Here is a 14334-nt window from a genome sequence, read left to right as displayed (position 1 = left end):
GCAGCTCCGCGGCTGGGGAAGGGTTAATCGCGGGGAGCAGGGGCGGCGCGGGGGGCGGCGCGGGGAGCGGGGAGCGCGCCCGGGTGCGGGGCTGGCGGGGAGAGCGGGGAGCGCGCCCGGGCTCGGCGGGCGGATGCCGGGGCGGGCGGAGCGGAGCCGAGCCGGGGCTCGCCGCCGCACTCGGGCGAAGGGCTGCGGAGGCATGAGAGGCCGGCGGGGCTGAGCCGAGCCGCGACGCGCAGCGCCGGGGAGGGAGGGCGGAGAGGGGCTGCGGGGAGCGCCGGAGCGCCCGGCCCCGCATTTCCATGGTGCCGGGGGCTGCGTGGATCCCCCCGCCGTGAGCCGGGAGCCGGCAGCGGGAAGGCGGGCGGCACCGGAGCTGCGAGGGCTGGTGAGTGCGGCGGGCGATGGCGAGGGGGCTGCTGCCCGCCGGGGTGCGGGGGGTTCTCCCCTGGGCATCCCCCCGATGGAGGATGCGGGAGCAGGAGGTTTGGGCTGGTCCTCTCCGAGGTACCCGAGGCGGGTGGCACCGGGGGCTGCAGAGCGCGGGGTGGTGCTCGGAGGCACCGCGCCGGTCCCGGCGGTGCCCGGGGAGATGCGCGGGGGTGATGGGGGTACCCGGCTCTGCTTGCGGAAGGGACGGAGGAACCCCTCCGACCTCCCCGTTCCTAGGAATCCACCTCCCGCTCCCTCCCCGGGCTGCTCTACGTGCGCACACGCGTTATACACATCGATGTATCTCCTCGTTAATTCTGCGGCCGTTTGGTACAGCTCAGTCACGCTCTGGAGCGGCCAATGCACCGGGATAAACTCATCTCCATAAAAAAAGTTCCTGTGGGAAAGGAGGGACTTTTTTTGAAAACACCCCTGAGCCTTGGGGGGAAAGAAATTAAATCCCCATTAAAACTTTCCTAAATCTTCGCGAAACCCTTATTTTGGGAGGCGATGAGGGGAGGAGGGATGGCGAATGCACTTGTGCTCCCTCAAGGGAAATCCCAACTCCTGGGTGACGGTCCGAGCCTCCCCATTCCCGGAGCTGGGGATGGGTGTTGGTGACAGCTGTGGCTGCTCTCTGTGACTTGTCCTCCCTGGTTGTGACCTCCGTTTAACCTGGCACGGTCAGGCAGTCGCGGCTTTGTCTTCATTCAAGCTATGGCCAATACTTGCACGTTCCTGGAGGTGAAGTGAGTGATGTTCAATTAATCTGCGTTCTGAGGGGTATCAGAAAGTCAATAGGTGAATATTTAGTGAGGTGAATAGTGAGTGGTGGAGGGGGGAAAAACCCTGTGTGTCTGTGGCCAGCGGTTCAAGCTTGGAGATGAGAGAATGTGAAGTTAGCAGAGTGCCATGATGTAAAACCCAGTGCTGACAGGGTTCCCCTGTTATCTGCTGAGCACTTGATGCTTCGCTGGTGGCTGGAATGTGTTTAATAGATCTCAGCTGACTTGGGGACATGGGCTTGCCTCTCCTGCCCTGGATGGCTTCATTGATAACGGTGTCTGAAAGTTCAATCAAATGACCTACTTTACAGCTGAGAGACAGATGCCTCGGAAGAAATCTGTGCCATCCCCAGAGCAGATGTTTGGCTTTTTACCTTTAACACAGAGGTGTTAAGATGCTTTAAAATTCAGTGGGGTGTGGGTTTTTTGGTCTTTATTGCTGTCCTTTTGCCATTTGCTGTCACTTTGAGGACCCTCAAAGCTTAAATGTGTTATTTTGGGGTGGTGCAGGAAACAGATAAAATAGCTTTGATTTGAGAAACTTGGTGCAAGCAGCGAGTAAAGTGAACATGCGATGTCTGTTGTGAAATGGCTTATCTAGCAAACCATTCATATCTCCCAACTCTTCCAACCATATCCACAGCTCTTGTTGCAAGAAGATAAAGTAACCCAGTTTACTCCTCAGTGTCTTTATGGTGGTGTTTGATGTAACTAATTGTGGAGATTCCCCTTGGCTTATACCAAGTTTGCGTGGTAGAAACAGGTAACAGATGCTGCATAAGATCTGCACATAATCCACCAATATGATGGAAACAGCTTTCCCAATGCTCTTACCATGCTCTGTCTTGTTCTTTTGCATTAACCCTGAGATTCTCCTGCTTGCCAGCAGAAGAGAACTTCAGCTGGATGCGAAAGGGAACGTGCAGATCCAGGCTGGTGAGGGAGCCTGGAGAAGGGGCGAGTGCTCCTGCCCTGTGCTCTTTAACTCTCTTCAGCAAAATTGCATTAGTGTGTGACAAATTGGCTCGCAAAGCAGCTAAATGGAAATGACATTTGGAGCAGTTTGCTGTGCAGACCCTGTGGTGTCTCGGGGAAACGTGTGATTTGCAGTATCTTCCCGGCATCTCCAATTTAACCACCGCTACGAGGCTTTCCAGAACTTACTTTGGGAACTCCTGTTGCAGCTAAATGTGGGAGTCTAGAGCATGTCTTGGAATCGTTGCCCAAAAGCTAGGGCAGATGTAGGTGCAGACTGTCTCAATGCCGTAGGCAGCTCCTGTGAAGAGTTGAACTAGGAAAGAAAGCAAAAGCTGATATTTAGAAATTGCGTGGGGCATGCGGTGAGAAGCTTAAGGTGGAAAGCTGGGCTGGCTGCTGGGTGCCAACACAAGGCTCTCTTGTGGGAGAGCAGAGGTACTGTGGTTCAGCTGAGGTGGATTTGTGGCTCTCAGAGGAGCGGACAGCGCTGTATCCAACAGGAAAGCGCACACCTGCTTCTCTCATCCCGCCTCTCCGAGCGCATCCGCGCCCGTTTGAACACGGCGGTGATCAAGCTGCTTTAATTGGCCCCTCTGCAGCTTGAACAATAAATATGTAATGGGGGAGAGTGCCCCCCTGTTCCACACGGCGTTGGGGCTGTCATTTTTTGATGGGGAAGCGTGTGCTCTCTCCTCTCTCCTCGTCCCCGCGCACTCGGGCTCCGCTCCCGCCCGTCTCTTACGGTGTGTGAAAACTGCGCTCCCCCATCTGCGTTTGGCATCCTTAAAAGGAGACAAAAAAAAAAAAAAAAAGGGAAAAAATATGAACCTGAGCATGCAGTGCTCCTGAGACAGGCCCCTTCACATTTCTAAACACTCTTGATTATTCAGCTAATCTTTATTTCATGGGCCTGTTACAAGAAACACAAACGGGGGAGAAAGTAGAAGGCGGTGACACATTTAAAATACACAAGAAAAGTGCTGGCAGGAATATAATCGTTCTTCTTCCAGCCATATGAAATATTTATGGGCCTAAGTTGTGGCAAGATTCTCTGCCTCCCCTCCCACCTAACTCTGAAATGTTTTTGCTGGTAAACAGGAACTGGGGGGCACTGGTGGTGCTGCCAGCAGAGCGCTGTTTCCCCTCGGCTGTCGGCAGGGCAGGAGCTCCCAGCTGGCCGGGCACGGCGTCCGTCTGTCCATCCCTGTGGAAGGGAAGGGAGGAGTGGAGTGTGCTGGCCAAGCTGCCCGGCTCGTAGGGGAGCAGAGCGCTGTGTTACAGTCTGTTAACTCGAAATAATTCAGCAGCGTCCCCTCGACGAGCTGTGAAAAGCCCCCTTTGAGGTGCCCGTGTTGTGTCGGAGCCCGTTCTCCCCCAGGGCATTCTGCTATTAATTCATTAGATCTGAGGGTTTTTTCTCTGGTCCCCCCCCTCTCTTTTCTCTTCCTCCCCCCCCTCCCCTGCAATTCAAACAGTGATGAATGGACAAAAATCCCTCAAGGGAAACATTTTTTCACTTAGTTACAAAGATTTCATGGCTAATTAGAGTAAATGTGGTTTTTAGAGTGTTAATCTCTTAACCAGCTTGGCTGGGAGGCCACCGCCACAACAGCAAAGGGGAGGGCAGGGGGAACCAAGGGGGAAAAGGTGCTTCCAACTTCTTCCTGGGCCTGAGCCACGGACGCTGGTGGCTGGATCTGATGTGTCTGGATCACCGGGAGCATCCTGCGCTGACCTCCTTAGCTCTGCTAATGGGGTGCCCACCTCCCTCCCCGGGCACGGCTGGGCTGGGGGGAGACTCGAAGGCATTTTGGCCTGAGGAGGCCACCAGCTCTTTGTGTGCACAAGTGGTGCAGCAGGAGCCTCCGGGATGAAAGGCAAAGCGGGAACAAAAGCAGAATTGAGGGCAGCGTGCTGTCCTTGGGCGGCAGAGGCGGCCGCCCGGGGCTTGTGTTCAGAGCCTTTCTCTGCAGTGAAAATATATGTATTTACTGGGTGGTTTTAGTGCCAGGAAGGGAAACGGGCCGCGGGTCCCCACGTGCTGCTGTGTCACAGGGTGGCCACTGCACCTCCAACCCTGATGTGCTTGGAGTGCCCAGGCTCGCTGGTGGCACACGTGGGCCAGGGGACGGTGTCACTGCCAAAGTTTTGCTGTTGGAAGTCGTCCCCTTTGCTGCTGTGAAGGGGATTTATCCCTGATGTCTGCTGTCGTGTTCCTCTCTTCTCTGGTTCTTCCCACCTTTCCAGCCTGGTTTTGGCTTCACCCCGAATGGCTCTGGGAAATGGGGTGAGTAATTTGTGAGCCGGCTCTCCCTGGCAGCCCACCACCCACCCCGGGCCCCGCAGCTGGCACAGAGAGAGCTGGGGGGGATATGGGAGTGGGATGTGGGCTTGAAATTCCTCCTCATCCCACTAGAGGGGATCCTCTGGATCCAACTGAAAATCGAAACTGTATGCCCAGCAACTGGCAAAGCTGCGCTGAGCTGCAGCCTCTGGGTGACGGCAGGACCGGGTACAGGGGCTGGAATTCCGACCCCCAGCTTTGCTGAACACAGCACTGGATGGGGGACAGGAGGATCTGGGGGCTTTTCAGACATTCCTGGCCAAGGCAGGCTGGCTGTAGCTGCCTCTCCCTGCTCCTTGTCCCTGTGGCTCCTCTTCCCACTGTGTCTGAACCCAAGCTGGGAGCTGCTCTGGTGGGGCTGAGGCTGCTCTAGAAGGACGTTACCGAGAAAGCACAAGTTTCTCAAACACACGAGCGCAACATATGTCAGTGATGTACCTAATCTGCTGCGTGGTTTTGAGTGGGAATTGTGATCCATCTGTGCGTCTCAGAGGGGCTGAGTGATGCTGTCAGCCCCTAGGCTGGGTACCAGGGTGCTGGCTGCTGCCTGGCAGGGGCTGCCAGGGATGGAGTGCTGGGAAAGAGGTGCCCTCCCCTGCTTATCGGAGAGAGCCCATCTTATGTTTCCCCCCTGTAATCGCAGCTTCTGTTGGGGTGAAACCGAACTGGGAGGTGGTGATGGGGGGGAATGAAAAGCCAGATAAATGTACCGTATTATGAAAATTTAATCCTGCTTTGCTTGGGCTAAAATTACACTCAGAGCAGGAGATAAAAGGCATCAGAGTCACGTTATAAAAAAGCCCAGATGATCTCCAAAGGCAGAGTGATAGTGAGCCTGGGAGAGCCCTGCCAGCCAGGGCCCCCTGTGCCAGGGTGGCAGCCAGTGCTGCTCCTCCCTGCCTGGCACTGACAGGGGGACCCTGAGCCTGTCCTGGGACCAGCCCTGCCACTGTCCAGGCTGGCAGCTCTGTGTGAGTGGCACGCTCGGTTCCATCGCACCACTTGCTAAAGGAGATGGTTCTTCCAAGAAACAGAGGTCCCCTGTGGAAGTTCTGCTATCCAGCTGATGCCATGTTAACCCTCTGCACCATGTTCCGTGTCTCCTGTGAGCTCCTGAACATCCCAGTGCACAGGGATGACCCCTCTGTGCGATGGGCTCCTGCCTGGCTGGGGGTCTCCTGAAGCCCAGGAGACCTGGAGAGGGTCTGCAGAGCTCCTGCCTGCTCCAGCCATTCCCTCTAATACTCCTCTAATGAGGTGGGGGGAAGAGCCCTGAGCCCATCTCCAACCCCATGCAGTTTTTTGGGTCTGAGTGTCCAGTGGAGGATCCTGCCCCAGCCAGGCCCAGGCTCTCTGGAGCCGGCTGCGTGTTGAGCTTGGTGTTCCAGCGGCTTCCCAGGCAGGAACGTCCCTCACAGCCCTTTTCCTGCTCCGGCACCGTTTCCCCACTTCATAAAAGTGAAAGGTGATGTCTGAGTAAATATTACAGTGACCTCTCACCTCGTCTCCTCCCGCTGCCGCCGCTGTTCCCTTCTCAGGGCTCATTCCCGGAGCTGCCGGCTGTGCTGCCGAGGAGGGGGCTTGGAGCTGGGCTTGGAGCTGGACTGGGGGCACGGTGGGGGCTCAGTGCTGGAGCAGGAGCCCGGTGCCTCAGGGCTGGGAGTGGCACGGGAAGGGCAGGCTCCTTCCTGGCTGCCTCGGAGCGCGGTAAGTGGCTGTTGGGTCAGCGGTCGGTGGGAGCTCTCCCTGTGGGTGCCAGTGCCATGTAACATTTCACTTGCACTCACAGCCCAGCCACCAGCTCTGGTGGCAGCACAGGGAGGTGCTGCTCTAGGTGGTGCTGCTCTGGCAGAAGCCATTGTGGGAACTTATACCAGGGAAAATCCATGTGAGCAGGAGACTGTTTGGAGGAGTGGGCACAGGCAGGAGGAGCTGCATCCACCTCTGTGTGACCTGGAGGGCTCTCCAAGAGCTGGACCAGTGGCTCCCACCTGTTGTGGCCTGGACTTGGGGCTTGGTGCTGGCATGTGGGGGGGGAATCCCCCTAGGATATACGGACAACTCCTATTCCATCTTCCTACTTGAAAGGATGGTTGGTGTTGGAGTGATAGTCCTTGGAAGGGCCATTCCTGGTGGGCATCAGGGCAGGTTAAAGGAAACACCTTATTTTGCTTCTAGCTCCTGTCTGGCTCTGAGCAGCGTTTGCAAAACAGCAGCAGGAGCTCAGTGTCAGGCTCCAGAGCCCTGTTTCCCTGTCCTGTGTCTCGGGAAGCTTCAGAGCAGTGGGGAAAACAGGAAAGCTGCGGGGCAGCGCTGGGGCTGCCGCCCGTGACGCGCGCCGGGAAGGAAGCGGATCCACCGCGGCCGGTCCTGGAGCCGCCGCCGTCACGCCCTGACTCAGCGTGGAAGAAGTTCCTCGTGTTATTTCCAGACTCATGAGAGCCTGGGAACAGATGCCTCCCGGGGAGATTGATGTGTAGCTCTTCCTCCGGAGCGGTTTCGCGTCACCGGGTGAGAGCTCGGAGCGATCCCTCGTGTGCGGCGCTGGAGGAAACAGGGTGGCCACACTGGAGGTGTGCAAGGGTTGTTCCTGCTTTGGTTGGTCCACCTGGGAATGAGCTTCCAAAAAGTGAGTTTGTGCGCCGAGTTTTTGGAATTTGTACTCGAGTTGGTAGTTACAGGGAGGCTTTGAATTCTTTTGATTCGCTTCTCCATTTCGGGGTTTACCTTGGCAAGGTTTTCTTCAGAGTCCAGAGTGGCTCTTTACCCTGGGAGTAGGAAGCTGAGATTCTGGGAATCAGCAGTGCTGTGGTGAATGTGTGTGTGTTGGTAACAGGGTTAAAACCTCCAAAGTCACCTTACTGAAATGGGCCCTTTCCCACTCCTGGGAGGGAATTCCCAAAGCAGCAGCGAGCATGGCAGATCCCGGCAGGCTGGGTGCTTGCCCAGGTAGCCAGATATGAGGGATTCACATGTGGCCAGTTGGTGTGAAGAGCTTTGTTCCCCGTGGCTGGGTAGATTTATTGGTGTCAGAGCAGAGAAATGGTAAGTTGGCTGCTTAACAGGGATGTTACAGTTCAACTCCATAAAACACGCTGGCTGTCTCCTTTACTCATTCATTTGCCAAGTCCCCAAAAAGTCACAGTGACAGGAGCAGAGGATGGAGCACTGCCCTCATGATCATATTTCCTGCCTTTGCTGGTTTATGTCACAGCCTGTAATGTTATTTAAACAGCAACAACAAAAAAGCCTGTGAATTTCCTTTTGATTTTTAATGGAAGTGCAAAGAGGTGGGGAGGAAAAGGGAGCGTGCCTGGAGGCTTCCTAACTGGCTCAAGTATTTTTATGCTTAAAATTTGCCATCTTGTAGGTTTTAAATCTGCACTGAAACTAAAACATAAAATCCCAACATGGTTTGGGTGGAAAGGGACATTAAAGGTCCCATCCCTGGAAGCATCCAAGGCCAGGTTGGACAGGGCTTGGAGCAACCTGGGCTAGTGGAAGGTGTCCCTGCCCATGGCAGGGGATGGGAAGTGGGTGATCTTTAAGGTCCCTTTCAACCAAAACCATTCTGGAATTCTGTGATAAATCTGGAGTAAACAAATTGACAGTAAGAGCTTTTCCAAGTTAACCTTGGAACGAGAAATGCTTCTGTGTTTGCCTTAAACCTTCTATTAATTCTGACTTCTGCTGTCTGCCCCTCTGTATTTCCAAATCAATCTGACAGAGGCATCATCCAAATCAATCTTACAGAGGCATCATCCACTGTGTTACAGAAGCTGGAAGGGCCAGATGGACAAACAACCCATCCACAGTAATTTGTTTGGCTGGGAGATGCTGCAGCAGCCAGAGCGTCACTGCAGGCTCTTCTCTCCTAGCTGGAAAGTTTTCCCTGCAGTTCCCAGGGAGTTAATCGAGGCAGCAGCGAGGAAGAGCCCCGCTCTGATCACTGCCCTGGTGTGTTTGGCTCCACTGAAGAGCCTCATGGAGCAGGAATTGTGTTCAAAGCCTGTTCAGTGGCAACAAGTTTAAGCTGTCTTTAAAATCTCATAGCAACCAAGGAGCACGGGCAAACACTCCAGAGTTCGCTGGAAGAAAGAGGCAGGAGCCCCTTTTGCTTGTCCTCTGGGATATAATAAGGTGCTGGTACAAGTGCTTGTGTAACTCAGCTTTTCAAGGCATAAATTGTGTGACAGGGGCAATTCGGGCCCATCCGTTCCACCACATGGATCCTCTGAAGTCGAGGTGGCCACAGCTTGTCCTGGGCTGAGCTGAGAAGTGCCAGGACAAATTCCCAGAAAGTAACAAAAGCAGAGGCTCTTTTAAGGACTTGTTTGTATAACTTGTTTGGGGAAAAAAACCCACAATAAATAAATAAGCCCAGCCCAGGGTACTGGGTCACTGGGAGGTTTAACCTCAGGAGTGACAGGGTGGGTGGGACTGGGCTGGCTTTGCAGGGGGAGTTTTTCACTTCTGAGTGTGAATTCAGCAATATGTGTTGGGTTTTTAACCATTCACTTCCTCACAGACTAGAACCAAATGGTCAATCCTGTTGTTGAGATGAGATTTATTTTACTTTTAATAAAAGTGTGTTGGCACAGGGCTTTGGGCAGCTCTTCCCTACCTGAACCTGCCCTCACACCTTTCAATCTGCAAAGACCTATTGCAAACCAAACAATTCTGACTTAATTTCCTTCTCCTCCCACGATCTCAAAAAACCCCTCAATGCTTTTATCACAGACAGTACAAATTTTAACACGAGAAAAAGCAAAATATCTCCTCATTTGTTCAATCCTGAGAATTCCCGTTTCATTCTCTGCAAATTCCCATTATAAACATGACACTTGGGCAAATTATCTGCTTTAGCCATCTTGTTGCTGAGGAGGATATCATTATTAATTTCCTTGTAATTTAGTAGTTTTTTCTCATATATGTGGGATCATTTGGTTAACAGTCTTATGAATCTTAATGTAAGTCAGCTGGGCTTTGCCTCTGGCATATAAAAAGACAATGGAAGTGGCACTGAAGTGATCCTGGATTTTCCAGGATCACCAGTTTCCTCCAGAGCTGCTTTTTGGCTGAGCATCTCAACCTTGTTGTTCTGGTGGAAGTTCTGCAGCTTTTGGTACCACAGGTGGCTCAAACCGTTGAGTTTTGGCTTTGTCCCCACAATCCCTATGAGCTTCATAGGAATGTTTTGGGCATCTGGAAGACCAGTTTGTGGTTGTAAAGGGGGCTCTTGTAAAACTGAACCAGCTGAAAGTATTTTCACAGCCTGCCCTGGTAGAGCAAAATCCTTCATGGCTGCAGCTTTCTTTGGGTCTGCCAAAGGAGTCCTGCAACAAATTCAGCTGAAGTTTCTCTCCCTCTGAGATCCTCTGTGTGTTTTAGGGAGTCAAGGAGATTTCACTGCCAGTTCTTAGCCCACCATCCCCTCAGTGATGCGTCCAGGCAGGGTGATGAGGTGCTCTTGGTCTGGGTGGATCCCAAGTGCTGTCCCACACCCGGGCTCTGCAGTTCCCTCGGGATTTGGGGGTGTCTGGGATGGGGATCACTGCCCTGCTGGGGGACCAGGGCCAGGGTGAGACAGCTTCCCCAGAGCAGTGTTGAATGAAAGGGTGTGTGAGGAGCTCTCCAGGCAGCCGGGCTCGCTGCATTCCTGTGAAATATGGCCTTCCAAGCCCTTGAAGGATTTATTGTTTTCCGGGCACTGCTGGATCCAGTCCGATAGGCTGGATATAGGAAGGAAATGACTCAGTTGCTCTACAGACAAGTGCAGCTTTGAAATTCACAGAGGCAGGAGACAGCTGAGAGGCTCCAACTCATTCCCATCGGGAGCTGGGCTCCTGTGTGTGTGTGTTACTCCCTGTGCCTGGACCTCTGCTGGGATGGGACAGGGGTGGGAGGGAGAAGGCTCAGCCAGGCAGCGATCGTGATGCCTCAGAACCCTCTGGCATGAGGATGCCGTGGCAGAGCAGGTGCCAGAGTGAAGGTGGGGTCCCTCAGAGGGGAGAGGCCAGTGGTGGTGGTGGGAGCAGCTGCGAGCTCTGTGCTGGCCTGACCATCGCCAATCGATTGCCGTGCCGGGGGCACAGCATGGGACAGAGCCTGCAGCAGCAACAGCTTCCAGGCTTTTTCTTGTTTTTATGGCGAGTTTTCCACCCATAGAGGGTGTAGGATGAGCCTGGTGTGGAGTTTGGGTACTCCAGCTCCCATGAGTCCTTTCCTCTCACCCGTGTTGTCTGGAGCTGGCCCCGCTGTTTGTGCTCTGCTCTGAGCTATCCAGGGACTTGTGGAGCTACTGATTTTGCAAGACAAGCCCAGGCTTTCAGGATGTCTTATCCATCAAAGTGTGCAGCCCCTCTTTAGCCTCCTAACTTCTGGCTGATGTCAGATGGGGACGTAAGCAGATGCTTTCTCCATCTTATTATCAGCTTGACTGGAGAGAGAGAAGTTTCTAAATGACAGAGATCCTTAGCAAAGAAACAAGAGTTAGTGTTAAAAATAAAGAAAACAAGACAGCCTGTTTCATCTAAACAGAAGGGTTATTAAACAGGCTTGAATTAATCAGTGAACTGCCAGAGCTCTGAAATTGAAAAGCAGGGCAGAGGAGCAGGGAGCAGATGAGTGGGAAAGAGCCACTTTCTCAAGTAGACACTGATATCCAAACGCTGTAGGAGAGGAGATGATGTTCCATTGATGGTGGGACAGAGGTGAGATGGCTCCAGGCTTTGAGGGCCCTTGGCTGGACCTCAGAACACGAGGCTGAGGGCACCTGGCTGCCAGCACTGGTAGCCCCCCGGTCCTTATGCCCAGGTGGGATGCTGTCTGCAGTCAGCTGCTGTCCCTGTGGCCACAAGCTCCGTCTGTGATGGTCACTTGTGCTTGGTGAGGCAGGCTGGGCAGGGATGAAGCTGCTTTACACTTCCCAGGGTTCAGTGTTTCATCTCAAAACCCTGTCAAAAGCTGCATCGAGCCCCCCCAGTGATGCCCTTGGAAGGGCAGGAGCCCTGGGTGAAGAGGCTTCGAGAGGTAAAGGCGCTTCCTTTGTGTGGCTGATGGAGCTGGTGGGGAGGGCAGTCCCCAGCACACCCCTCCACCAAGACAGGCCTGACAAGGGCTGGTTAATGGTCCCTGAAGGGTTCTCCAGTGCTGTGTGGCCTCTCTCCTGCATCAACCTGTCCGCTTCGGTTTTCCTGTTAATTCAAGGGCTTTTGTGTTGCGTGCTGCATTTCCAAATCTTTGCCATCCCACGGTGGTACCTGAATGATAATTCCTCCTCTGTTTGTGGTGGGGATGCCGGTGTTGTGACTGGCAGTTGGAATCTGGGGTGGAACAGTGAGCTGGCACTGGGCTCGGAGCAGGGATGAACCTCTCCCTGCGTGTGTTCCTCCACTTCTCACCCTGCCAGCTCCTGCCCCGTTCTGGTGCTGTGCCAGCCCTGCCCTCCCAGTGGGATGGGGGATAAGCACCACCCTGCACTGGCATGGAGCACCATGGCCAGGGAACCCCTCTCAGAGTGTTTGAGGCGGTGGCGTGTTCTGAAGAATTCCAGCACTGCTGGCTGAGCGAAATCTGCAGCTGCACAGTTGGGGATTCAGCATCTCAGAACCTAATTTTAACAAATGTACAATTTCCTGGTTTACTTAGGTAACAGCACTGTGGCTACTGTGTAAATACATCTGGCTGCCGTAGGGAGTGTTGGGGATAACGAACACCACTCGCTGTACGGGGCTGGCACAGCCAAAGGATTTCTGTTTCAGGATTTCTGTTTAATGGAGTGGCTGGGGACCCATTTAATTTGAAGCTGGGGTTCTTCACTTGCCTGTGGTGCACTTGGAGTGAGGCCAGGAGAAGCTGCTGCTTATTTTTCTCCTCCAGTTCGGTGGCCGCTCTGTGATCCTCCCTCGTGCTGCACTGTAATATTCTCTTGTAATAAACTGCAGCTGGATGTCACCTGGGGAGAGAGTGCTGGGCTGAGGCTCTGGAGATAAAACTCCTTGCTTTGCCACTGGGACCTTTTGACTAGCCTTGGGCAAATCATTTAATCGTTTAATCTGCTTGCACCTAAGGTCACCATCCATTAAATTCCGTTTTGTTGGGAATAAAGTCCATGAATAATCAAATGATGTTCAGGTGCACCAGTGGAGAGGTGGATGAGCCTCAGTCCGTCAGGACTTGGGTAAGAAACCAGAAAAAGCACTTTCTGAGGCACATGCTAAACCTAGATTGCCTGGAGGGGTTGTGGACTCTGTTTCTGGGGGTCCTTAAGGATAGTTTAGAGAAACATCTCTTGAATGATGGTTTTAACAGCTGGTCCTTGCAGCAGGAGGCTGGATTATAGACTCACAGCTTTCTGGCCAGAAACTTTTATGATTGAACGTTACCCAAAGCCAGTGACCTGTTTACACAGGTTTGGCTGAACCTGAGACTTCCCAAAACTCGAACAAGCCAGCTATGAAACTTCAGAAGTGTTAAATTTTCCCTTTGTGTCATACTTCAAGGCAACCAGGAAAATAAGGGTCTGTTCTGCTCCGTGCTCCAGTGTGTCATGTTGTCACCAGCCTTGAGTCTGTCCTCAGGGACTGCCTGGTGAATAAAGTCCTCTTTTCCCAGCACCTCTCTTGATGCAAGGTAATTTATAAGCTATTTCACAGCAGTGTACTTGAAGCTCAATAGCTGCCAGCTGTGGTTTCTCAGATAGCAGGTGTCAAGTGTCAGCACAGGGAAAGGAAAAAAAGGTGTCTAATTTCTGGTGTCCGAGGTTGATTATGAATTTTTGTGGCCGCCTTTTTGGGGTTGGGGGGTTAAAGGACTGCAGCTGTAAGGCACAGCTGGGGGTGAGCCACGCTGGAGACACAGCTGTGGTCCTGCTTTAGATTTGCCAGAGGAGCCAGTGCTCCCTGGGAGACAGGGATGTGCTTGGCAGCGTTAAGGAAATGCCTCTTGCTGAGTGGGCAGGGGTGTTCCAGCATCCTTGGGGGGCAGGAGCTGGCTGATGCTTGTGGGTGCCTTTCAATTCAGGATGTTCTGTGATCAAAGGTTTTGAGTAGAGGTACACGGAGAAGCGCCAAACCAGTGCCTTACCCGTCCTTTACTACAGCAGCTTATTTCTGGGAACCTCCTTTTGGGTTTTTCATGGATGGAACATCTGAGTGCCTCATGTGTGGAAGGATTATACCCATTTCACAAGTGGAACAACTGAGGCTGAGTAACATGACTTGTCCAGGCTTGTTCAGGAAGTCTGGGACGAAGCCAGGAGTAACCCCAGGGCAGGGTGCTGTGGTTTGCCCTCCAAGCTGTGGTTGCAAAGATGGGGCTCACAGCAGGTCCCTTCCTGAGGTTTTCTGTTTCTCTGGATCTGCTGGGAGGTGTGTGCACAAGAAGGAGACGGAGGGGGGGAGGAAGAGGTGATTTGCACAGTGTGCGTTGTATAAACAACATCTGAGGTCTGGACAACGTGAACAAATTTTGTGCATAATTCAGGCAATCGTGTTTGTTATCAGGGAAATGCCTTTTCATGGCTGGGTTCTGTTCTTCCCCTCCTCTTCCTTGTCCCAGGCCTGGAGGAAGCAATAATCACAATACTGTATTTTGCCCTCTTAACTCTTTCTCAGAAAGCCTGTGAAATACCATCCTTGTGAATAAGCAGCTCTGGGGAAGCGGGGACGCAGATCCCAGAACAGTTCCTGCCTGTGGTTGTCACCACAGCAGGGACAGGCAGCACCCAGGGTGAGGCATGAGGGTGCATTTGGGTCCAAAAAAAAGGGGTCAGGGTTTCAGGTTATGCCT

At 53.3% G+C, this 14334-nt stretch overlaps 1 protein-coding gene across 2 annotated transcripts in view; it reads left to right on the top strand.

Moving 5' to 3' along the window:
* Nucleotides 1-249: 249 nt before the first annotated feature.
* The window catches only part of PLXNA2 (plexin A2), a 163944-nt gene continuing 149859 nt past the window's right edge, over nt 250-14334 (top strand). Inside the window, exon 1 of one of the 2 annotated variants that reach the window (XM_050326688.1) lies at nt 250-391. The gene's annotated coding sequence lies outside the window, so the exon portion shown is untranslated. Of the gene's footprint in view, nt 392-7152; nt 7172-14334 lie in introns of those variants that run through there. The other variant, XM_050326689.1, reaches the window with a different exon arrangement.

This window comes from Myiozetetes cayanensis, unplaced genomic scaffold (assembly GCF_022539395.1).
Source record: "Myiozetetes cayanensis isolate MyiCay16 unplaced genomic scaffold, myiCay2020 scf32, whole genome shotgun sequence".
Lineage (NCBI taxonomy): Eukaryota > Metazoa > Chordata > Aves > Passeriformes > Tyrannidae > Myiozetetes > Myiozetetes cayanensis.
The sequence above is the reverse complement of the archived record's forward strand: the minus strand, read 5'-3'. Positions and strand labels throughout refer to the sequence as shown.